Source organism: Myotis nattereri, assembly GCF_964212035.1.
Source record: "Myotis nattereri genome assembly, chromosome: 3".
Lineage (NCBI taxonomy): Eukaryota > Metazoa > Chordata > Mammalia > Chiroptera > Vespertilionidae > Myotis > Myotis nattereri.
In genome coordinates this window covers 141,188,577-141,214,938 of record NC_138077.1, presented here as the reverse complement: position 1 = coordinate 141,214,938, position 26,362 = coordinate 141,188,577, and the positions used below count along the sequence as shown (strand labels likewise).

Genomic DNA, 26,362 nt, shown 5'->3' with positions numbered 1-26,362 from the left:
CATTGATATTTCTATCTCTCTATCCCTCTCCCTTACTTTCTGAAATCAATTTTAAAAGTATTTAAAAAAACAACAACCTGATGCCCTGGCCAGTGTGGCTCAGTTAGTTGAGTGCTGTCCCATGCACTGAAAGTTCACTAGTTTGATTCCTGGTCAGGGCACATACCCAGGTTCCAAGTTCGATCCCTGATCAGGGTGCATTTGGGAGGCAACCAATCAAAGTTTCTCTCTCACGTCTATGTGTTTCTCTCTCTCTCTCTCTCTCTCTCTCTCTCTCTCTCTCTCTCTCTCTCCCTTCCACTCTCTCTTTAGTCAGTAAAAACATATTTGATAAAAAACTGATTCCACTTTCCCTTGGATGATCATGCAAATCACAAAGGCAACAAGGGGCACAGTCTGCATAGTAGGGTCAAGCCCTATAACTAACCCATTTGGCAAATCACTCAGCTATGGTGGAAAGAACCAGTCACCTCTCTCAAATCCAAGAAGCTGTTCCAGAATGAACCATTTCTGAGAGTGACAAGCAATGTTAATAACATCAACTGAAATGCTTTCATAGCTCATCACCAGTAGTAAATAAATTGGCCCTTGTCTCATTTCAAAGAAAAATATTTGAAATCTGTGTTAAATCTCTTTAGCCACCCTACTGTTAGGGCTTTTGAAGCAAACTTTTAAGAGCAAGTAAATAAAACTTTATTGGCTCAATAAAAACTGATGTCCAGGGCTCTATACTCACAGTTACTATTGTTAAATTATGAAATACACCAGGTATCCCTAAATATTCAACAACATCATTTAGAATAAAAAGTGAATCTTTAATCCAGAGTCAGTAATCACAAAATGAAAACAAAAGCTCTCTAGAAAAGTAATTGAGATACAGTTTCTCATTAGCTTAAAGGAAATTATCTTATCCCAGGATTTCCTGCTAACCCATCAGTTAAAATATTTCATACAATAAATATTTCCTGGGTTTGAAAATATTGGCTAGACCTGCCTCTTGCTTCCTTGATGAAAGGTGTCTTATCAAATGATTAAGAGCTTAGGCCAACAGAGGAAAATTACTCTACTCCCAGCAACTGTCCTAACAGAGTTAAAACAAAGGTTTAAAAAGCACAATCTCAAAATGGGACAGTAGTTCACATATCTTAGGTTTCCTTTTTTCTAATGTTGGTTCATATGCCATTTAATTTTTTGCACTATCTAGTATGAGTAGCCGAATACTAAGTATAAAAATAAATCTGAATACCCACCCATTCCACTTTGTTGTTTTTTTATTATTTTTATTTTTATTGAATTTATTGGAGTGACATTGGTTAATAAAATTATATAGGTTTCAGGTATATAATTCTATAATATATTCTATAATATACCATCTGTATATTGTATTGTGTGTTCACCACCCCAAGTCCATTAGGTTTCTTTACAAACAAAGTTAATGAAACACTAGATTTTTATGTAGACAGAGAAAAACAAATATTTTTATTTTCAAGTCACCACCTTTTCTTTCTCCTTTTCCCCCTAAATAAACTAGCTCACTTTTCCTAAGCTAGATATGATATCTATCACTTTGTAACTGCTTCCTGACGCAGAGAAACACTGCAGAGTGATTATCTTATTTCCACAGGAGGGAAAATATGCACCCACCTCATCCACCCTCAACACTACAGGGATACAACTTGTACCAGAAGTTCTACACAGATAAAGTGCAGTGCAAAACCAGACAGACTTTATCCACTGTCAGAGAACAGTTTCCAACATTTCCATTAAGGACTACTAGGTCAAAGTCAAGATCAGAAAATATGTCCAATGCCCTTAATCTCACAGCAAATGGTCCCTCAGACTGATCTCCCTCCAAAGAAATACATTAGGTTTGCCAACTTTCACCTATTAAAAAATAAACCAAATATATGGCTTTTACAACCAATGATTCAGAGAAAAGGAAAAGCATTGCATTCATAGTGACCTAGACTCACCATCATTAGTACCCAAATATTTTCACAGCAACATTTTATTTTTTATGTTTTTATTGATTTTAGAGCAAGAGGAAGGGAGAGGGAGGGAGAGAGAAACATCAATGTGAGAGAGAAATATTGATCAGTTGCCTCCTGCATGCACCCTGACCAGGGATCAAACCCACAACCTGGGTATGTGCCTTGACCGTGAATTGAACTGGTGACCTTTCAGTACATGAGACGATGCTCAACCAACTGAGCTGCACTGGCCAGGGTTTCACAGCAACATTTTGAGAAAGCCTAAGAGTGGCTCCTTTTTCTCCATTTAAATGAATGTTTGTTTCAACTAAATAGTTATCTGTGTTATGCAACATAAAATATACAAGGGCCAGTTTTGTGTATTTTTTTTCAATTTACATAAGGATGAAAACAAGAAAAAGAATTCTATTTATTTACTTATTTGAAAATATAATATTTAGCTAAAGTATCTTGCTTTTACTAAGGCATTTTAGAGCTCTGTTTTCAACCACAGAGTTAACAATTCTTTTCCAAAGTATAACTGTGTATGAGCCAAAGTTTGATACAACCCAAACAAAGGTTTTTTTAAAAATGGGAAATAGAAGAGTCTTAATCAACACCAGCCTCAATAATTATAACATTCTCACTAAGTCTATCATGGTTTTGTCAAGTATTATTGAAATTATAAATTCTTCCCTTGATAAGTATTTTTCTGCCAACAATTAAAGGAGGATAAAACACTGTTTAATTAATAGTGAAAGCAACAGCAAACTGACTTTGGATTCCCAAGAACAGACATCTGGTGGTCACCCACTTTTATCACAAAGATCATCACACTTATTATCAATGATCACAAGTACATAAAGACACTTAAGTTACACAAAATTTTTTAGCAAGTGAAAGAGGAAGTCTATATACTCCATACAATTTATCCTATATAATAAAGAGGTAATATGCAAATTGACCCTCACTCCATCATGCTGTCACAAGATGGCTGCGCCCACAGCGGAGGTGGGGGTCCCATAACGAGCCATAGGAGCGATCAGCAGGGACCTGAGGCTGCGTGGCACCGGGCCAGGGCAGGGGACCTGAGGCTTCACCCCCCCGCCAGGCGGGGCTTGATGGGGGACCTCAGGCCGCACCGCCCCCCCGCCTCGGCGCTGGGCCGGGGGACCTGAGGCCATGCCCTCTGCCCCAGTGCCAGGCTAGGGGACCTGAGGCCACACCCCTGGCCCAGCGGGGCTTAACAGGGGACCTCAGGCAGCACCCCCACCCTAGCACCAGGGGACCTGAGGCTGTGCCCCCCACCTAGCACTGGGCCGGGGGATGAGGCTGCACCACCCGCCAGCAGGGCTTGATGGGGGATGTGAGGTTGCGCCTCCCACCCAGTGGGGCTTGATGGGGGCCCTGAGGCTGTGCCCCCCACCTGGCAGTGCTTGATGGGGTTGGGGCCGGCCAGGTCTAGATCTCGCCCAATGGGGGAGGGGCTGGCTGGGTCTGGGTCTCTCATGATTTTGAGGTGCACCCGGGTGGGTGGGGACTTGGCTCTGGGTCCCGGGCGTGCCCCAGACTCTGACAGGAGGAAGATTTTCATATACATTTTACTAATTTGCTTTCATCTCTAACACTTCTATTATAGAGAAAGGGCAAATAGCAATATTAAAATATTTCCTCTAATTAATGCCCTTTTAATGTGCACGAATTGCATGCACCGGGCCACTAGTATTATTTATAAACAGAAAAACAAGTATTCGACCAAGCTTAGATGGTAGGACTGGAAAAAAAAAAATTTAGCTAATATCTCCAATGATTTCTTATTTGTTTCATCCTTACCCAAAGCAAGGTAAACAAACAATGGTTAAGAACAATTTTCTATCATAAATTTCATATTCCCCAAATTTATAAAAGCAGCAGAGGGTGAAATAGGCCTTAGGAAGAATGATCAGCCTAGCTGTATCTGTAATCAATTTTCTATCATAATCACCTTTCCCCACTAGACCATAGATATTGGCTTGATATTGGTATATGTTTAATGGAAATGCACTAATGGAGTGTGCAAATTCAGTTCATAGAAAGTTAACTAAGGCCCTAGTTAGTTTGGCTCAGTGGATAGAGCGTCAGCCTGCAGACCAAAGGGTCCCAGTTTCGATTCCAGTCAAGGACACATGCCCAGGTTGTGGGCTCGATCCCCAATAGGGGGCATGCAGGAGGCAGCCAATCAGTGATTCTCATCATTGATGTTTTTATCTCTCTCTCCCTTCCTCTCTGATATCAATAAAAAATATATTTATAAAAAGTTAACTAAGGGTCTCCCAAGTTTGCCTACATGCAAATGCTAGTCTTGTATTTCTTGACACCTTCCACACCCCCTTATACAGGAGCTACCTGGAACAGCCCATGTTGAACTGATTTTTTTAAACGTCAATTATCTTATTTTCATCAATAATCACATCAAGTTCTTAACACAAGGAGAGCTGATTTTGGGGGGAAAACGTTATGAAAAGATTAGCAAATATAGGAGAGAATCACCCACTTTTTTCCAGAGTTTTGGATGCAAAATAAAATACTAACTAAGAACTAATTCCAGCTAACAATGAGAACTGAGTGTTTCAGCATTAAACCCTTTGCAAAGGTTATTGCTATACATTGAAGCAAATTTATCCAATTTACAGAAGAGGAAGCTGAGGCCTAAGAGAAGATAAGTAACTTGCCCCACAAATAGCAGAGGAGAAAAATCTAAATCCTGGATTAATGGAAGCTTGATCACAGTCCCTAAAATTTAGAGGGTATTACATATCTCTAAGTGATGAACTTTTATTTTATCAATTTTGTTTTCAGTTGCATAGCTGATACGATTTTTGTACCAGTTCACTGACAGGATTATACAGTGGGGCCATGACTTACGAGTGTCCCAACTAACGAGTTTTTCGAGATAAGAGCCGTCTCTCAGCCGATTTTTCGCTTTGAGTTGCGAGCTAAAATTCAGGTTACGAGCCAGCTTCAGATACCCCACTGCTAGCTGGCGCAGCGAACGTCACAGTGAACGCCACAACATCAGCCCAGCATCATGTGTCATTTTAATGGTGAAAATTGATTTGACATACGAGTAATCTGAGTTACAAGCTCTGTCACGGAACGAATTAAACTTGTAAGTCAAGGCCCCACTATACATGTATCCTACTCAATAGCTTATAAAGAATAATGTTTTAAAATAGGAGCCTTGCCGAAACCGGTTTGGCTCAGTGGATAGAGCGTCGGCCTGCGGACTGAGGGGTCCCAGGTTCGATTCCGGTCAAGGGCATGTACCTGGGTTGCGGGCACATCCCCAGTGGGAGATGTGCAGGAGGCAGCTGATCGATGTTTCTCTCTCATCGATGTTTCTAACTATCTCTCTCCCTTCCTCTCTGTAAAAAATCAATAAAATATATAAAAAATAAAAAAATAAAAATAAATAAAAAATAAAATAGGAGCCTCCAGGAGGTACAAACATGCACTATCCAATATGGTAGCCCCTAGCCACATGTGGCTTTTGAGCACTTAAAATGAGGCTAGGCCAAATTGGGATGTGCTCTCAGTCGAAGATACACACAGGATTTTAGAGACTAAAGAATGTAAAATATATCATTAATAATTTTTATTTTGATCACATGTTGAAATTATATTTCAATACTTTGAGTTAAATAAAATATATCACTATAAATAATTTACTGTGGCTACTAAAAAGTTAAAATTACATACGTGGCTTACTTTTGTGACTCTCATCCTATTTCTCTTGGAGAGCACTGGAAAGTGTTAGGAACACTCTTCTGTGCTCTTCTTCACCACAAGAGGAGTTACAACACTGATGTGCGCCCACGACACCTAAACTGCTAGTTAAGGCTTTGATAACATTAAAACTTGTGGATTTTAATCATTATTCAATGACTAATTCATTCAGTCAAATAATTATTTATTGAGCAACTGCTATGTCTCCGGTAAAATAATACCATGACTGGTACATGGGCCTGTCTCTTTTATAGTGAACCTTTTAGGTAAGATCTCAATCACACCACTTAATACTTTGGTGATGTGGCTGTAGCCATTAGCAGTAAGAACTACAGATGCTCCTCGATCCATCAGGTTATGTCTCAATAAACCCATGGTAAACTGAAATATCATAAGTCAAAAATGTATTTATGACTCCTAACCGACCAAACATGGTAGCTTAGCCTTGCCTACCTTAAACATGCCCAGAACACTTACATTAGCCTACAATTGGTGCAGTGCAGTTTCATCAATCTTCTTCTTCCCGCCTGAGGCAGGAGACGCTAATGGGCATTTTGCAGACATGACGGGATGTGGAAACACAGAACACAATATCCAAACAATACTGGCAACACAGTAGAATATCAATTGTACTATTTCTGAATGTGTGTCGATTTTGCACCATCTCAAAGTCAAAAAATCTTAGGTCAAAACATTGTAAGTCAGGGACTATCTGTAAATGATATCTTCAGAGCATATTTAAAATATGACAGAAAGATAAGGGGACGGTGTAAACAACAATCCAAGGATTTCATTAATTAGGCATATGAGGTGGGTTGTCTTAAAGTTAACAGTGTCTAATGTCAATTTCAACCTTAATCAAAAGATATGGTAATCATGCAAATACAAGTTCAATTCAATGGGGGGAGGAGGTTAAATGGTCTAGCAATTTATTTTAACTCCTACTTGTTTTACAAAGGAACAGATCTTAGAGGAATGGTCTAGAGGAGACCATGTTTCCCTGTGAGAGAAAAACAAAATGCCCATAAGAAATGCCATAATATTGGAAAGAATAATGTTCACCACCAGGCCAGTCTACTGAGCCAGAATTCCAGATTATTTTATGCAGCTTCTATGTAAAAGCAAACGTTATGTTTCCCATAGAACACGATCCTGCAGTTCCCAGTCAGCTAGTCCCAGATAATGCACTAAGGGTTCTGCTTGAGTAAGAATCAAGCTCATAGTTTCAAAATTGCATTTCATGGAAGATTTGAGCAGAAGACATTTTGTGTTTGATCCAGAAATCCCAGTACACTGTCATTTAGATACTGTCAGTGGAAAGAAGAGAAAGGAAGCAGCCAGGTCGTGCTAATTAAGATGTCAAACCACTGCCTGGAATGACTCACTTTTCTTGTTCTGCTAGATAAAGTCTTCTTAGTGGTATTAATATCCCAGCAAAGCAGAGGAATTGTTACATTAAAAGGTGGCATAAATCTAAGCTTCAAGATGCAATAAACTCATGAGAGAGTAAGCCTCGGGGGCATTAATTTCATCTTTCACAAATGAATACCCAGATCTTGCTGGTCTCACTTCTTTTCGAATAAAATTTTAAATACAAATCTTCAAGCTCTGAATTGCTAGACCTGTGAAGAAGTCAGTTTGAGCACTCAAGTAGTTGAGTGCCTGCTATGTGCAGAACTCTGCATACCGAGTACTGGTCAAGTACAGAGGAGACCTAGACTGGCCCTCAGAGACTACATACCTGTGTTAGTGTCTTAGGGCTGCTGTGACAAATCATCACAAACTCCATGGCTTAAAACTACAGAAACGTATTCTCTCATGATCTGAAGGCCAGATGTCCAGAGTCAAGGTGTCGACAGGCCTTCAGAGGCTCTGGGACAAGCATGTCAAACTTGTGGCCCACAGGCCGCATGCCTTGTTTATTTGGCCTGTGTTCGCCTTTGAGTTTGACGTGCTTGCTCTGGGGAAGAATCCGTTCTTGTCTCTTCTGGCTTGTGGTGGCTGCTCGGATTCCTTGGCATGTGGCCACATCCAATCTCCATCATCATGTTCACATCACCATCTGCACTGCTCTGTAGGGATGATCCCCCCTCTTCTGCTCTGTAGGGATGATCCCCTTCTGTAGGGATGATCCCCCCTCTATAAGGTCACTTGTGATTGGATTTAGGGCCCAAGGGATAATTTCCATGTCAAGATTCTTAATTTAATCACACAGGCAAAGACCAGTTTCCTTAATTGATAACATTTAGTTTTCACATATTAGGACCTAATCTCTTTGGGGTGCCACCATTCATCCCTAGACACCTCGTCTCCTTGGGGAGGCAGAGCGATCAGGGATGAAACTGGACTGACCATGAAATCCAGCAAAGCTGCCTAAGTAGGTGCTAAACTGTGTGGCATAAAAAAAGCCTTCAGAGAACGTGGTCTCTGTTGCCTGAGTCGGGACTGGATGAGGCTCTCCTGACTTCTCTCAGATACTCTCAAATGATTTTGTGCGCTTCTGAAGGGCCACTCTCAGCCCAACAGTATTTATCTTTCTAGCTGCTCTTCATAGCCTTCTGCTTACATTGTCTTCGTTTTACTGCACTCTTTCACATTGCTGTTCCACCTCATTATGATCCTATGTGTTTTGTTTTTTTATTGTTATTGTCATTGTTTGTGTTGGGCCAGTCTTTTCAGGGCTGATGTGAGCTACTACCTTACATGACGTGAGAGACACAGAAAGGTCTCTGCTGCACCAATTCTTACACTGCAGGTCACGTCACAATGTCTACAGTCCTTCGAATTTCTTCTTTGGACTAAAGCTCACCATTTAAATTCAAATATTATTTTGCAGTAGATTACACATTTAATTGTGAAGTTACTGAATTTTCATGAAAGAAATCTTTAGAATCATTATTTCCAAAATAAATCTTTGTCCAAAGATTTGCTCTGTGAGGTTTGTTAATGAATGTTCTGTTTCCAAAAACAAATAAAATTAACACACACACACACACACACACACACACACAGAAGGGACAATGATTCCATATTCAAGAAGTTACAAAAAAAAACTCTGACCACCAGGTATCTCAGGGAACTTAGAGAGCCTGGTGAGCCTACAAAAGGGACCTGAGCATAGTTTGTAGAGTTCCCAAAACGTATTTATACACAGACACCGTTTTTCTTCTTAAAATATGTGATGGCAGGAATCATGTCCATTTTGTTTAACTTTGTATCCCCAGCATCCAATCCAGTCCTGACACATAATAGGTGCTCAATGATATCTGAATGAGTGGGTGCATAGTAAGTAGGTAAATGGATGGATCAGTGGGTGGATGGTTTGGTGGATGGTTGGATGGATAGATGGATGGATGGATGGATAGAATAATATTTTGAAAGCTTCAATGGCTTTTGTAGACCAAGAAAAAGAAAGAGGACAAAAGGAAGGAGAGAACATGGCAACGGGAGGGAAGGGGATTGAGAGGATGGAAACTATAGACTGGCGCAGTCAAATTTCCTGTACCCAGCAATTTTGCTCAGGGCCAGTTCTGATCAGTAAGTTAATATTAGAGAATATTTACAGGTTCTTTATGCCATATCTTTGATGGAGAGGCAGTGCTATGAATTGAATGTACCCCAAAATCCATATGTTGAAGCCCTAATCTCCAATCTAATCTAATAAAATACAAACATGCAAATAGACCATACCTTTGCTACCCCTTAAGCCACACCCACCAGCCAATCAGAGCAACTATATGCAAATTAGCCCAACCAAGATGGTGGCCGGCAGCCACAGAGCTGGAGCAAGCAGGAGGCTTGGTTACTCCAGTGATGGAGGAAGCCAAGCTTCCCACCTGCCGCAGCTGGCTCTGAGCTCCACTGAAGGCAACAAAGTTTCAATTATAGAAGGTAAATAAATCCCAGAATAAAAAAAAGAAAAAAAGGAGAGGCTGGGAGCTTCCATCACCGGGGTTGCTTGGCCAGCCTGAAAATGGCCCTCAGCCCCTCACCCAGACTGGCCAGGCACCCCAGTGGGGACCCCCATCCTGAAGGGGGTGTGACCAGCTGCAAACAGCCATCAGCCCCTCACCCAGGCTGGCCAGGCACCCCAGTGGGGACCCCCACCCTGAAGGGGGTGTGACCAGCCTGCAAGCACCCATCAGCCTCTCACCCAGGCTGGCCAGGCACCCCAGCAGGACACCAACCCCGATCCGGGACACCCTTCAGGGCAAACCAGCCAGCTTCCACCTGTGCACCAGGCCTCTATCCTATATAATAAAAGGGTAATATTCAAACTGACCCTAACAGCAGGACGACTGGGAATGACTGGTCACTATGACACACACTGACCACCAGGGGACAGACGCTCAATGCAGGAGCTGCCCCCTGGTGGTCAGTGCACTCCCACAGGGGGAGCTCTGCTCAGCCACAAGCCAGGCTGACGGCTGCCAGTACAGCGGTGGTGGTGGGAGCCTCTCCGACCTCCTCGGCAACACTAAGAATGTCAAACTGCAGCTTAGGCCTGCTCCCCGCTAGCAAGTGGACATCCCCCAAGGGCTCCCGGGCTGCCAGAGTGCCGGGGTCCTGCCCCAGCAGGTCCAGGGGTCCCCAAAGGTGTGGACGGAGTTGGCGAAGAAGAAATGACACGGAGACAACGTTCAGTTGATCAGCAGCCTAGCCAGGATCTCCAGCCAAGTTCTGGGCTGGATCTCCAGCGAAGTTCTGGTTAGGATCTCCAGCCAGGTTCTGTGTCCATGTTCTCTTGCTAGGTTCTCCAGGTTGTCCAGCCAGGTTCTGTAGCCATGTTCCCTCACTAGGTTCTTCAGCCATGTTCTGTCCAGGTTCTCCAGCCAGGTTCAGTCACCAGGTTCTAGTCAGATTCTCTTGCCAAGTTCTGTTGCCAGGTTCTGTCCAGGATCTTTTGCCGTGTTCTCTCCAGCGAAGTTCTTCCGTCTGTAGGTTCTGTGTAGGTTCTGTCTTCTTGGTTCTGTCTTGTTACATCTGTATTTATACCAGTTGATTCCAATCCTATCAATCTCTATTCCAAAGGTTAGGGCGTTTCTTATCTCCATTCCAGGGAGTAAAGATTATGTAGCTTAAGCATGATTGTTCGTAGTTAAAATGATTAATTACCCGCCTGGCACTTAGTTAAGAGGTTTTATTCCCTCCCTAACTTCAGGGGAAAATCCCTACCTGGGGAAACAACCTTTCTCAGAGACCTTGGTTAAAACATATAGTGCCAAGAAGGTGAGCAAACATATTAAGAACAGTATGCCATATATGCCAGGTCCCTTGAAACAGCAAGCATGGACTGGCTCCCGGCACCAGAGGGATGTCTGATTGCCAACTTAGGCCCAATGCCCCAGGGAGCAGGCCTAAGCCAGCAAGTGGTCATTCCCCCGAGGGGTCCCAGACTATGAGAGGGCACAGGCCGGGCTGAGGGACACTCCCCCCCCCCCCCCCCCCCAGTGCACAAATTTTTGTGTACCAGGCCTTTAGTGTGATTATATTTGGAGGTAGAGCCTTTGAGAGGTAATTGGGCTTGAGGAAGATCATGAGGGTAGAGTCCCCATGATGGGATAGGTGCTCTTATAAGGGGGTGAAGAGAGCAGATCTCTTGATATCTCTCTCTCTCTCTTCTTTCCTACCTCCCTCCCTTTCCTAAGTGAGGATACAGTAAGAAGGCAGCTGTCTACAAACCATGAAGAGGAACCTTACCAGACACTGAATCTGCCCATGCCTTGTTATTGGATTTCCCAGCCTCCAGAACTAAGAGAAATGTTTGTTGTGTAAGCCACACAGTCTTCAGTATTTTGTTATAGCTGCCCAAGCCAACCAAGATTGGCAGCATGGCACAGCGTTAGTCAGACACACCTGGGCCCACTTCCAGCTTCACCATTAACAACTTCCATTATTTCACCTATAAAGTGTGGACAGCAATCCTACTTTACGGAGTTGTTGAAGAGCCATGTGTAGGAATCCCTGAAGAGTTCCTTTCACATATGCTTTTATCTCCCAAGCAATTTGCAAAGTGCTTTATAGAAGCAAATGACTTAGAAATATTAATTCATTGATGTATTGTTCCCTATAAGTGTTTCTTTCCTCCCTCCCTTTCTTCTTTCCATTCATTATCCTGTTTCCACTAGGTAATACAGCCACATAGTTCAAAGTTCAAAAGATACACCAAAAATACCTTGAAAATTCTCCTTTTCTCCACTGGACCCAAGCATCCAGTTCCCCTTTACAGCTGCTTGTAAATTAGGCTCAGAATTAAATATTGCTCATGGTGGGTTTAAGCAACTCAAAACAAAATGCCCTACTCTTATTCATCGCTCCAGAAGGTCTCCCAGCAAGGCTAAACTGTTTTAGCCAGTTTGTTACAATTCTTATGTGGATTAATCAGTCTAGTTAATAAAGAATAAGCACATATATTATTCATCCATCACCAGTTTTCCAAGAATCAGAATACTAAGCTATATTAGGCATAAAATGGAACTCAGCACAGCTTAAATTCCTCGTAGATGACTGAGAGGCTCTGCATTTCACCATACTGCAGGGATGTCGTTGGTATTGGAATCAATGCAATGTCCCGAAGAAGGTCAGAAGTGATAGCAAAGGAAGAGTTCATTTTTTGGAAATTTGTTGGGTGAATTATTTTTTACCAACATGTTAGTATCCAATATTAATCCATAAGCACAGGAGGTTGAACCTGAGACCACTGTGGTTGGCCAGCACCCACTGAATCTGGCGAGCTCTGAGAATAGAAATGTAAAGAAGATGTGAATCAAGTACAAGAAGGCACTGCAGATTAGGACCAGACAGAGTTAACGTTGGCAACAAAAGAACCTGGGGAACACAAAAGACCCGGATATGCAAAGAGGTACTATTTGAATCTGCACACCAAGTCCTGGGATTTGCATAACAAGTCGAATCAATAGGTAAATCATGACTTACATTGATGCAGAACTGAAAGTCAGACAATAAGATGGGACCACTGATGCTCAGACTCTGTGACCCTTTTATGGGCCCCTGGATCAACTCCTATGTTCCAAAGATGATCTGATTAACAAGCCAGAGTTAGTCCAGCCAATTTCTGGCTTTGGGAGCCTCAGCAGGCACAAGCCCTGGGAACTCAGAAGACCACACCACAGAACAAGGATCTGGCATGAGGATAATGAAAACGTGATGCATCCTGTTCCTATTTGCGTGCAACCCGAATACACTCATATCCACTTAGCTAGAAACCTACACAATATACTTAGGAGGAGTAGTTTCATCATTGCAGTCAAGTGATATTTTTTTTTTAATTTGGCTGCAGAATCAGCCAGAATTCAACAGAAATTTCTAAAGAAAAACATTCTATGAACTTTCACCCAAATTCCCACGCTGAGACAAATGCTGAAATTTTATTATGCTAGACCCAAGGTTTATTTATCCCAATGACAGAGTGACAAGAAGTGAATTTTATTTATTATTTGAACTATACCCTGTAAAAAAATAAAAGAAGCTGAAAACATATGCTAGCAACTTTTGTTACATTACCATCTCTTTTTTTCCAATTGTAAGGGCCAACCAAATACAATAGGAAGTATTTTATCAGGGTTGGCACATGTGCCAACCCCTAGTGGGCTCTCCATTCCACACTGATCTACCACGAGGAACTAATATCCTGGGTGTACTAATGCAGTGTGATATTTTTCCAGAGGAAGGGGGCAGACAAGAAGGGACAGCCTTCAGACTGTCAGTTTGTGGTGAGGGCTAAAGAGAAAGAGGAGTGGAAACATGGAGTAACCACACAAGGCCAGAGAGCCAAGGTTGCCCAGCTTTGGGTGTTTACATTTTTTAGACTTCTTTCTTCTACATATTACTTGCATCCAATGAAAGGATCTCAATGTGAATGGATCTCAATTATGCACTCTATTAGCTTAGCTCACTCACTGTAATATTGAGGGTTCACCCTTCAATCCAAACAGGAGCTATGAAGCCATAAGCCCAGGCCAAAATGAGTCTCAGAAACAAAAAAATGAGGGCCACAAAAAGTGGAGGCAATGTAAAGTTTGGTGTTGAGTTTTGAGGGAGCTTCACAGTCTCTTCTTCATTCCAGGTCAGTATTGAAAAGCAGCAACTCAGGAAATCTCCCAGTTAGATACTTAGTCCACTGGAAGGCCAAGTTCAGAGGAGGTATACTCAGATGCAGGGGAAAGGAAGCAAAACATGTGCATCTGGGCCAAGTTCTGATCTAGGTTTTTAGAGAAGACATCCCATACACTCTTTTGGAATGGCAAGATCCAGAAGGCTAGTAAGACCCAATCCTGGGATGGAGGAAAGAAGGCATGGACCAGGTCAATCAGGCCTAACGCTGACCTAAGCCCAATGGAAAAGGACAAGAGAGTCCCTAAAAGCTCATTACAGTCCAGAGCAGCTGCTCACCAAGTAGACTGCCCAGAATAGGAGCTAGAATTATGAATAAAGGGCATGTCAAGTCCCTTCAGATAGATAGGTAGGGTGATAGATAGGCAGATCGATAGATGATAGATAGTTAGATAGATAGATAGATAGACAGATGGATAGGTAGGTAGACAGATGGATAGGTAGATAGATAGTTAGACCTAAGCTCAGGGACAAAGCAAAGTAAAGTCACAGGGAGGTCTTCTATTCAGAGTTTCAATTCAGTAATTGTAAGTCTGTCCAAAGCTTCCTTGCACATCTGACTCAAAGGAATAATGAGATGAAAAGATGATCCAAAAATCTTTTTTTTTTTTTTGCTATAGAGTGGGGATTCTATGAATATTGTTATGTATCATCCTCTGGGAGTTTCTTACAAAGAATGATAGCATCCCATTGAAACCTAACAAGTAAAACTCTTGAACACTGACTTGTTTCACCATCATGCAGCCTCTCAACTGTTCCTAGCAGCACAATCTCTTAGGAATCTAAAACACCAGCAGAGCTGACCATCCTCTTTTGAAGTATGATCAAAAGTGTGGGTCTCAAATATATTTTCAGAATAAGAATAAATCATATCAACCTGAAAGTAGAAAAACTATCACTTTGAGTAGGAACTCTTCAGGGAACATTCTCTCATCCTCCTCCACATTGCTGGTCCCTAATTAATGGATTTGCATTGTTCCACTTACTAGTCCGATTTCTTGGGCCAGGTACTTCTCTGAATTCCAGTTTCCTTACCTGTAATGCTGAGAATGTTATGAATACTTACTGCTTGGGATTCAAGTAAGAATCAAGTAAGAAGATGTATAAGTAATCGCTGCACAAATGTCAGAGGTTTCTGTAATAGTTATTTCTTCTCTGAGAAATAGAACACTGAACTATCAATCTTAAGATGTATACTTCATTCCCACTAAGACTAATAAAAGAAACTTAAATTTCTCTTCTCTTCTTGGTTTTCTCTATTTCTGGAATGAAATTACCCATTATGAGAGAACTACTAGGAGTTGTTTGGATATTTTTTAAGTTATTGCTTAGTTCAAATTATTAGTATTAAAATGACAGTTACAAATTTCTAGGTATCATAGTCTATACTGGTAGCAAATAAGTCTAAGATTTGAAGAAAAAAAACAAAATAGTTTTAAGAGTAGGAATGTCACAGAAAACAATTTTAAATATTAATTCCTGCCCCCCAATTCTCTGTAACTATTGCTTAAATTATCAGAATTATCTATGGATGCATTCTAATTACCAAAAAATTTGCTTTAGATTTTCAGAGACTTTCAAGCATGAGTCCTTTGAAACTCCATCATTCTGCTGAAATAAACATGCTGATATAGATGTTCTGGATCTTACAACAGAGGGTAGCATCCATATCCTACACATATAGTGGATTTATGTATCCTTATGTATGTTATACCTCACAATAAAAAAATATATATATTTAAAAGGAGTCAATAAAAGAATAAGATAGAACTATGAGAATAGAGCCCTGTTGATTTTTTTTCCATCCAAGCTCAAATAATTTTGTCAAGTTGTCCAACACTTAACACTGTCTAAATATCTTTCTATATCTTACGGATTGGTGGCTGTTCATTTACACTTAACCAAGGTTATAAAAAACTATAACTAGGAAGCCAAAAAAGCTACATATCACTTCACCAGAAAGGAATGCTGGGGCTTAACAACTGCCCGCAGAGTCACTCACCAGGGCTGTGCTTGTTTTGCTATTCGTTTGGACAGATTAATTTTCAGAAATTCTTAATGTGATAAGCAGAGAATAACCTGAATTTCAATAGAATGGCTTACTTCTGTTCGAGTATGTGGCTACCTTTTAAACCATAATTGCCATATAAATACAGCACTTGGCTCTCTTTTGTATTTTTAAATTAATAATACATCCTAAGCCTGACACAGGGACATATGCTGACTCTGTGGGTTACCTACTTAAGAACCAAACTCCTTCAATTTTGTTCTGACACTGGGCACCCAGGGGCATTTTGGGCCAGGGTGTTGGTTGATCAGTCTAAGCCTCTCAGAGTAATCTCATTTCCCTTGTTACTGTACTGTCTAGATTATGTCATAGGCTTCTGTAGTTATCCGGGGAAGACTTCTTTTGGAGGTTTTACTCACTCTTAAAAAGATATGAGGCCAGGATTTGGAGAAACTGGAACTCTCATACATTATGAATGGAACCCTCAAACCTGGAAAACAGTTTGGCAGTTTCTTGAAAAGTTTAATTTACCATACAATACAGCGATTTGTCTCCTACATATCTACCTCAGAGAAATGAAAATACATGTCCATGAAAAAAGTTATGCAAAAATATTCACAACAGCATTATTCATGATAGCTTAGAAATGGAAACAACCCACATGTCTGTCATCTGGTGAACAGAAAAGCAACACGTAACACATCCATATAATGGAACACTACGCAGGGAATAAAAGGAACAAGCTACTGATTCATGCTACTGCATGGATGAGCAGAAACTTTATAGTAAGAGAAAAAAGCCAGACCAAAAAAAAAAAAAAGAAAGAAAAAAAGAAAGAAAAAAAACCCACTCTTGCACAATTCCATTTATGTATGAAAAAGTCCAGGGAAAACAACTTCATAGAGAGAGAAAGTACATTAGTGGTTGCCTGAGTCCAGTGGGTGAGAACCGAAATTAATTGCAAATGGGCACCAGAGATATTTTGGGGGTGATAGGAAGTTCTAAAAGTGGCGAAGGTCGCACAACTCTGTACATTTACCCAAAGAAATCATTGAATAGAGTACATTTAAAAGAAATAATGTATGTATATAAATATATGGCAAAGATTTAAACCTTTCTGGCTTCCTATCCTGGGTTCCCAAGTGGAGACACGCTGCTTGAGGCTGCAGCTCAAGACCAGAAGGAGAAAGTCAGCTAACCAGGAACCGTGACATTGCTGAGCCGCTAAATTGGCCAGTCCTGGAACAGTCCCATTCCAGGTTTCTTTAACGTGAAGCCAAAGAATAAGATAAAATAAAAGTCCTTACTTTCTAAGCCACTTGGTTAAGAATTCTCTTACTTGATGCCAAAAGGTCCTGATTGACATAGACTAGAAACAATAGACTAGAAATGGCCAACAGAGTTTCTTCAGTGGTATTCAATCCACGTGCACATATATTTTTAAAGGGAGAATAGAATTTTGAAAATATACCTGCTATAGATTGAATGTTTGTATGTTCCCAAAATTCATCAAAATCCTTACGTTCAAAACTAATTTCCAATATGATGGCATTTGGAGGTGGGACCTTTGGACAGTGGGTAGGTCACCAGAGTGGCACCCTCTTGAGTGGGATTAGTGCCCTTATAGAAGAGACCACAGAGAGCTCCCTTGGCCCTTCCACCATGTGAGGGTACTGCAGGAAGACAGCTGTTTATGGACCAGGAAGCAGGCCCTCACCAGACACTGAATCTGCCAGCACTCAGACTCCAGCACCATCAGAAGTAAATTTTTGTTGTTTCTAAGCCACTTAGCCTATGCTACTTGTTTACAGCAGCCTGAACTAAGATAGTGCGTTTGTGATGATGTACTTACGTCCAGGCATCTCTAACACGTTGTGTATAACTACCATATATGACATGATGGACACTGTGTGTAACTATCTTATGTGACATGAGAGACATTTAAGATGACACCTGGTAGTTTTATTGAAACCATATTTCAATCCAACCTTGAACTAGCATCACTCTAGCCTATCTTTCATCCACTCTCCTTAAAGTTCAACATGAATCATATGACTTAGGCATCCCAAATGCATTCCAGTTTTCATCCCATGTTTCATCCCTCCATGTTTTTGCATATATTTCCCAAGCCTAGACTTTGGCCACCTGTTAAAATGCATCTTTTAAATCCTTTTGAAGTGTCCCCTGACTCCAAAAGGTAATCACTCCCTCCCCTGATATAATCCCATACTTTGTACACACCACCATTATCACCTCTATCCCCTTATATTGGAATTGGTTTTATTACTACTATCCCTGCCGGAGTCCATTCATTGTCTTCACTAGCTGAGTTTAGACAGAGACCCCCCAAAAGCTAGTGACCTTTGAAGTCCTAGCAAAGGTCAGAACTGCGCACCACCCAGTTAGTTTAGGTAATAATAGGTGAAGCATCCCCACCTTAGTTCCCTTAATTCCTTAGATACTTATGTAGATCCTTGTTGATTATTGTTAATCAGATACTCTGCCTACTCCCGGAAATCTATTGATGAACTAATCAGATACTTTGTCTATTCCTGGAAATTGTTTGTTGATCTGTGTGTCATTGAAACCTCCTTACCCTAAGGGCTACTCCAGATCAATAAAAGATTGGAGCAGCCTGAGCATAGGAGGAAGTCCTTCGGGACTTGCCCGCCTGGTCCCCCAATATTGCAAAATTATCTCGTGTCTTTTTCTCTCATTTGTTGTGCAACTCCTCTTTCCAATACCGAACCCTACTCCACGCAGAACGTGGAGGGAGTCTTACTCGACAATCCCTCCTGTCGTGAATGACAAAGGGTTTGAAATTAAATAAGCTCTACCTCCTATTTGGGTGACTTTGGACAAATCACTTTACTTCTGAGTATTAATTTCTTCTTCTATAAGATAAACATAGACACTATCATCCCATCTCTCTTAGACTCTAAGATAACATATGGGAAAGCATTTTATCAATTAGAAAGTCATGACTAATTTTAGTTAAGACTAGATAAGATTCTCTAAAGTTATGTAATGAACCACACAAATTAGGAAAAAGATATAATCTCTCATCATCTACCAAAAGCACTCTAGCCAAGACTACCAATGAGCATTGATTTCCCATATGCTTAAAACCAAAGATCTTTCTTAATAGTCATCTGGCTCAATCTATCAGCAGCACTTGACACAGAGGATCTTTCTTCCTCCTGAAGACACTGGGCTTCAACTTCCCGCTATTCTTTACCTGCCCTTTCTCATCTTCCCCACTTCTAAACCTGGAGGGCCCCAAGGCTTAGTATCTAGACCTCCTGTCTTTCTATACTCATTCCCTTAGTGATCTCATCTAGGCTCGTGGCTTTAAAGAGCATTTAATTTCTTCCAGCTCACTAATTCGTATCTCTAGATTTCTTCCCTGAAAACCAGACTTGTGTATTAGTCTGTCTAGATGCTTAAAATATATCTTAATATTAATGTGTCCAAACTGAGCTCTGGTCTCTTGCACCCCAAGACCCCATTTCATCTCAGTTAATGGGCATTCTGTCTATTTAGGTGCTCATACCAAAAGTCTCAGAATCATACTTGACTCTGCTTCTTTCTTTCATAATTCCTATCCACTTCTCCAGAAAATCCTCCAGCCAAAATATCTTCAGAATTCAACCCCTTCTCACTACCTCCATGCTACTTTTACCCTCATCCAAGTAGCCGTCACCTCTCACTTGATAGCTGAAATAGCTCCCTAAATGATCTCCCTGTTTCTGTCCTTGTCCACTCTGATTATCTCAATCCACCAGCCAGAGCCACCATGTTACAACATGACTTATATCACAACAATCATTGTTTAAACCTCCAATGGAATCCCCTATCCCTGAGTGAAAAATCCAAAGTCCTCACAATGGCCTTTAAAGATCCATGTGATTGCTCACCATATTCCTATTTCCTCTATGACCACATGTCTTACCACCATCCCTTTTCCTCATTCCACTCCAGCCAATGTGCCCTCCTTGCTTTTCCATTGATTTACTAGGCACATGCCATGCCTCTTCCTGAATGTTCTTCTACCCAATATCTCTTAGCTAATTCATTCACTTCTCTCATGGCATTCCTGAAGTGTCACCTGCTTCATGAAGTCATCACTGGCCATCCCTCTGAAAATTGCAACCCCTTCCCTTCCACTCCCTATCTCCCTTTCCTGCTTTATTTATTTAATAGTAGTTGCTGCCTTTTAACATATATTTTATTGTCACTAGTAAAAGCTCCAAGAGTGCAGGGATTTTTAGTTCTTGTGCATCCTCAGTGCTTAGAACAAGTCCCAGCACATAGAAGCCACTAAATAAATATTATTTAAAGGAAAGAATAAGGAAAAAGTGATTAAACAGAGTTGGTTTCATAGTTTCATGATATATGTTTCTAGACAATGATAAGCAGAACTACCATCAAAGTACTTAGAAATGATTGGAATTTTAAAATCATCAAATTTGAGGCTATGAAGAAGAAATCAATGTGAATTTGGGAACACCTATTATACCTAAACAAACTCATAGCAAATAATTAAGTAGAAATGGTACTCAAAATATAACAAAATATTCAGGTGATCACCTCCTAGACTTAATATAAAGTTCAAAGACAATAAGTGCTTTTTTATTTACTTATTAAATGCTTAGTATGTATTGTATTGATCATTTTTAGATGGCACATATGAATGTTTAGATTTGCTTCCTATGTAAATTAAGTGCAAATACTTTGGTAGATTGTTCTGATTTCAGTAATTCAAATTAATCCACATCACTGAGCAGTTTTAAATAACCAAGACTGTAAAATTTGGTATTTACAGTAAAGTTATTAAGCATATTTGGTTATAATTTAAGAATTAGCATCACATATCAAAATATAAAGGAATTTATCACTTTAAAATCTATAATTACAAATCATTATATTAGTAGGTGCTATACTAATAATATAATCTTCTGATTAAAATACATGTGGTCCACAAACAAAGTTTTAGATACATCTGGGGGGGAAATATTTTTTCATTTAAACATTAACTGATTTCATATTTTTCTTCTTAACATTTCCGGACAACTCTTCGCTGGTAGATTACAAATGAGAAGCAATTACCTTAACATTCCCATCAGAAACTTTCTAAGGGTAAATGAATATAATTTTCATCAAACTAAATAATCAATCAGAGAAGGCAATGTATCTTGCTAAATTACAAATCTATAAAGTGAAAACCCAGGACTTAAACTTCATTTCACGATGATAATGCTAGTCTTCTAAGTGTTGTTTATACTAACTGTGAGTTTTCTATTTAAATAAAGACCATTCTATAAAACCAATATCGGAAAATGTGTTCAATAGTATTTCATTTCCTCATCAAGAAACCACTGAATCGCCACTTTATACGATAGCTGAAAAGTGAATAACAAAAATTTTAAAACTATATCTAAACCTACTCATCATGGATAACATTGAAAATAGAGAAATCAAGAAAATCCATTCTAGAAACTTGCTATTATCTCAATTCACAGAAATTTCTATAAGGAAACAGAAGGACTCAAAATCCCAAGATGAAGCTACGACCTTCAGCAACATGCTTACACTTGAGCTATGTTACATGATCTCAAAACAGCCAGCCAGAACCACCATGTGACAACACTAATTACATCAGAGCAATCATTGTTTAACCCCCCCCCCCCCCCCAATGGAATCTTCTACCCCTGAGTGAAAACTCCCAAGTCTTCACAATGGCCTTTAAGGATCCATGTGAATTGCTCACCATATTCCCATTTCCTCTTTGACCACATCTCCTACCACATGCTTACACTACATAAATGTTTGTCAAAGTGAATTAATCCACACTTAACCGGATAAAAGACTTGAACTGAACCTATTTTCAGAGAAAAACATTTAAATATGTAAAAAATTCTATCCAAATTGACTTCGAATATTTCAGTGAATATTTTTGGTTACTGAGGCTTGAAATCTGTAAGGCAGTCAACAAAGAAAGTTGGGAGTACCAAAATGTCACTAATTTATTCCAAAAGGCAATGATCATACCTTTTATTATATGACTAGAGATACTTAGCCCTCTCTTACGTTTTTTTCTTACGTATACTCTTTTGAAAATGAGATAAGTGTTATGATCCCCACTTACAAGTCAGGAGACTGAGACCCAAGGAAGCCACGTACCCTGGCAAATGGATCATGGTAAGTAGTTGCCTTGGCTGGGATTCAAATTCAGGTCTTTTTATCCCAAAGTCTATTTCTAAACCTCAGGGCCTAACTCTGGATGGCCATTAGAACAAATTCAAACATACTCACTTTAGACATTTGTAGGCAAAACACTTGAGGAGAAATAATACTGCACTATCTACCCCCCCAAAAAAATATTCCAGCAGATAAACTTCTGATGAAAACATTTGAAGAACTCTGACATTTCCATACAGCACACTTTGCCAAAAGTATACTTTACAGAAAATGTAAAACATATTTCCTCAACTAATATTCCAAGTTATGAATTCACACAAAATAATTATTAACACGCATGAAATTATCCACCTCAGTAACTCTATTGTTCAATAATTTAAAAAGAAACTTCACAAGGGAGGATGCACCTTAATTATAGGAGTAATGAGCAAATCACATAATCTTAAAGGTAAAATATGTCTTAAAGTTTCTTTTCCTTAATCTTCATTTTATAGTTGATAAGTTAAATTTCAAGAAGATTAAGTAGCTTGCCCAAGTTTATACAACTAAAAAGAAATCCTAATAGTTTTTTACTTGTAATAGGGTAAAAGTATTTCTGATTCTTAATTGTCTTCTTTTACCAGACCTGAACATTTGTCAAAGTAATATATTAATGATAGTTGCCATCTATACCATTTAAAATATCCTTTAAATTGAGTCATTTTGAGAATCAAATCTTACAACTTCAATCATTTCAAAGTAACGTATTTTAAACAAAAGAAAACTCTCACTTTCCATGGCAAACAAGGAAAGTTAAACAAGGAAAGTAAATACTGCATCGAAACACTTATATTACCAACAGTATTTATGTGAACTTTTAATTGCTTTCTCGTAGGGGTAGACAAAAATGAATTGTAAGACTTAGGAGTGGGACTAGAAGACTCTTAATGAATGCTGTAAAAACTTGATGTATTCCAGTAAGACTAAACATACTCACAGGCTCTTTGCTATTACACTGTCAAGTTTTCATTCTGTGAGACCTTGTACGTAATATTGACTCCCAGTTATTAGGAATTCATTTACTTCTGGTTAGTTTTGGATTTTGTTTACCAGAATGAAATATCAAAAGTGAAAAAAAATAATAATGCAAACCCCCAAAGTTCTGCTAACGTAGAAACAACGCTACCATATTTAAAGACAAAACCAATCATAGACAAAATAAGATATTTGCATATTGGACCCATCATTGTTACATAACTTTCCTTAGTGACAACATAATCCACATTCATTTGTGTGCTAACGGTGAAGAGCACATTGTAAAACTGATAAAATTTCATCGAAAGTACTCGAATCCTCATTCCAAATGAAAAAGAACCTACCAACACCAGTTCAAAACAAGGGAATCTGAAGTCATAAATCACTGTGATCAGGCAAAACTCAAAATCACTAGGCAAGGCTCTAATGGCATTAGCACCAGCCCCAAAAGGAAGCACTTGTGGGCATTTAAAAAGAAAAGTACCTTTCAGGTGGAGAATTCCCAGTGATCACGTTGCAGTAATCCACATAGAGAAGGCATCCTAGAAATTCCAACGTTTTAACTTTTAAGTAACTCCAAACAAAGAAGTGTGATAACTTTTCCTCCAGGATTGGCGTGACGTTGTGTTGGTACTTCCATAACGTTCACTGATAGGAAGATCCCGAAGGGGCAATGCACTGCGTGATGCTTTCTAGATGCTGATAATAATAATTACACCTGTACAATTAAAGTTAATTAATGTTAGCTTCCAGGTCATTCAACACAGTTTCTTTAAAAAATGTAACCGTACAATTATATTTCAGTCTTTGACATGAAAATTCAAAACTACATCGTTCTGGCGCTTGAATCCTTTCTGGCTGCAAGTTTTAAATAATGGGTACTTCTCTACAAAAGCATGACTTTAAGAAGTTAAAATAGACTGTGTTTGGATGTTTCATTTATCACGTCGAAGTGCAAAGGTGGGGAAGTCCAAGGCTGTGAGGAAAGCTCTGGTTCTAGGGTGGGGACAGGAGAGGAAAGTGGAGCTGGTGATAAATTACCTTGGTGTTTGGAATGATCGCATTAAACATACCTGAAGGTAATGACCTAAATTTGCATTGTCGGATTCAAGAAGCCTGTTCCGCACATTCCCAATATTTCAACCCATCCTAAAAGCTAAACCATACTACATTTGCCCCCTTTCAACAAACTCCCAACTGCTGTCCCTGAATGTTTTTTTCTATTTACCAAGTGACAGGACCAATAAACAACTTTTGTGGGAAAGCGAGAAAGCGCTGAAAGAAATTTCATATAAAGTGGAGATGTTTACTAGCTGCAGAGTGGTTGCTTATCTGAGCAAGAACCAACCTGGAAACACTGCAAAGGGAGGCTACTTGGAAACAAAGTTACTGAGTCTCCCTTTGCTTATAAACACGGAGGAGACTGCGCTGCCCCGGCCCCCGCAGGAGCAGCCACAGCCATCCCTCCTTGGGGCGGGCGTGGCAGATAGAAACAAAAGGTTAAAACACAAAAGGCGGGCGGAGGGCAGGGTCTGGGGATCTTCCAGGACTCACGTTCTACTTTCAGTTCAAACACATTGAAATGGAGGGGGACGACGGAGGGGGAGTGAGAGAGCTGGTGACGGGTCCCAAGGACTGCATAGGTTATTCTGGGTGGGTGGTGAAACTCAGGGGCGCAGGGGATGGCCGACTCTAACTAGTGGTCCAGGCCCCATCCCTCCATCCCTGCATCTCTGACAGTCTGGAACCTGTGGCTTCCCCCACCTACCCCAGCCCCAAATAAATCTTCCCAGAACTCTTACCTGTTTGCTCTAACCCCTGGACCACAAACACAAGAGTCCACACCCTTCCAACCCAAATCTTTTCTGCATTCTATTGTTTCAGCTTTGGCATTGTGCGTTAGATCTCCTGGCGCTCCGCAGACAGTTAAGTTATAAAACGGTGAGAAAGGACCCTCCCCCGCCCCCCCCCCCCAACACCAGCTCCGTATCTCTTTCTTCTGCATGACAAAGTCTGGGCGAGGTGGGGGTGAGACTGGACAGACCCCATCCATTTCAGCGCGTTTTCCCCCGTGTGCGCGCAACTGGGGGAAGGCGAGGCAATGCCCCCTTGTTTGCTATTCCCTTCCTCCCACCCTCCAGCACCTCATAGAAAGAGGCACTTGAGATAAATGCCTGCTTGGCTTCTGCCTATTAAAAATGAACAAATAAAACCATCTCTGCAAGTTCGTTAAAGAACAAAAGAGAAGGGTGCGCGGAAAGGAGGCACAACTTTCCAGCCAAACTTCGTCACTGGACGACTCCTCTGTCCTCCAAGGGCGGGGAGCCGGGCGCATGAAGGAGAAGAGAGGTAAACAAGACAACAGTCTTCCACTCACCTTCCTCCCACTTGGTCACAATTTTCAGAGACGTTCCCCTGTTGCAGTCCGAGAGGCGCGCGGACACTTTCGTGTGGCCTGACAGCGCAGAAAGTCGTGGCGGCAAAGTTGTGAGAGGGAGATACCCGGGCGTCCGGGGCGAGGGGAGGAGAGTTCATCAGAGTTCCCCCCTTTGTTCCCAGTCCCGGAGCAGACAAAGAGGCGGCGAGCGGCGGCAGGTTCTCCCTCTCACCCCTTCTTCCTCCCCCCTCCCCTCCCTCCCTTCCTCCCTCCCCGCCCCCTCCCTCCCCGCATCTCCCGCCCAGCTCTCGAACCTCCGAGACGCTGGGGCCGCGCAGTCCCCAGCTCCACGCCATTCGACCCGACCCAATCCTCCCACCACCTCGCTCCAACTTTCCGCGGAGAAGCCGGTCCCGGTGCCCTCCCTCCGCTCCGCCTCCTCCCGAACCCGCTCCAGTCTGCGAAGGGGAATCTCCAAAATCATTGTTTCCGGGAGATGCGCCCCTTTGTTCGCACTTTCCCTGCCAATCAACGTGAACAATCCACTTTGGCATCGAGTTTCCGTCAGTTTTTCATCATCCCAGTAGACAAAATGCGAAGGGCAGAGGGTCAGCCCCAGAGGATACAGGCGGTTTACACGGTCAGAGGTGTGGCGCACCCAGGCTCTCCATCCTTGTTCTTCCCCCCCATTCACCCCTCCACCCAGCACACCAAAACAACCCAGAGGGGTTCCAGGCGTCGGAACGCACTCCTCCCCCGCGCACCCCACCACGCAGTCCCTTGGGCGAGCCCGCTCCTCCTCGGGACAAAGCCCAGCTCCAGGGTACCTGTTGCTGCTGGCGCTGCGCAGCTCGGTCCAGGGACTGGAGAGCGGATCCCCACCTGGACGTCGCG

At 41.2% G+C, this 26,362-nt stretch overlaps 1 long non-coding RNA gene across 1 annotated transcript in view; it reads right to left on the bottom strand.

Moving 5' to 3' along the window:
* The window catches only part of LOC308516060, a 386,889-nt gene extending 361,031 nt beyond the window's left edge, over positions 1-25,858 (bottom strand). Inside the window, exons 1-2 of the long non-coding RNA XR_013995694.1 lie at positions 25,469-25,858; positions 23,576-23,809 (exon numbers count right to left, since the gene is read on the bottom strand). This is a non-coding gene — a long non-coding RNA (uncharacterized lncRNA). The remainder of the gene's footprint in view (positions 1-23,575; positions 23,810-25,468) is intronic.
* Between the last annotated feature and the right edge of the window lie 504 nt (positions 25,859-26,362).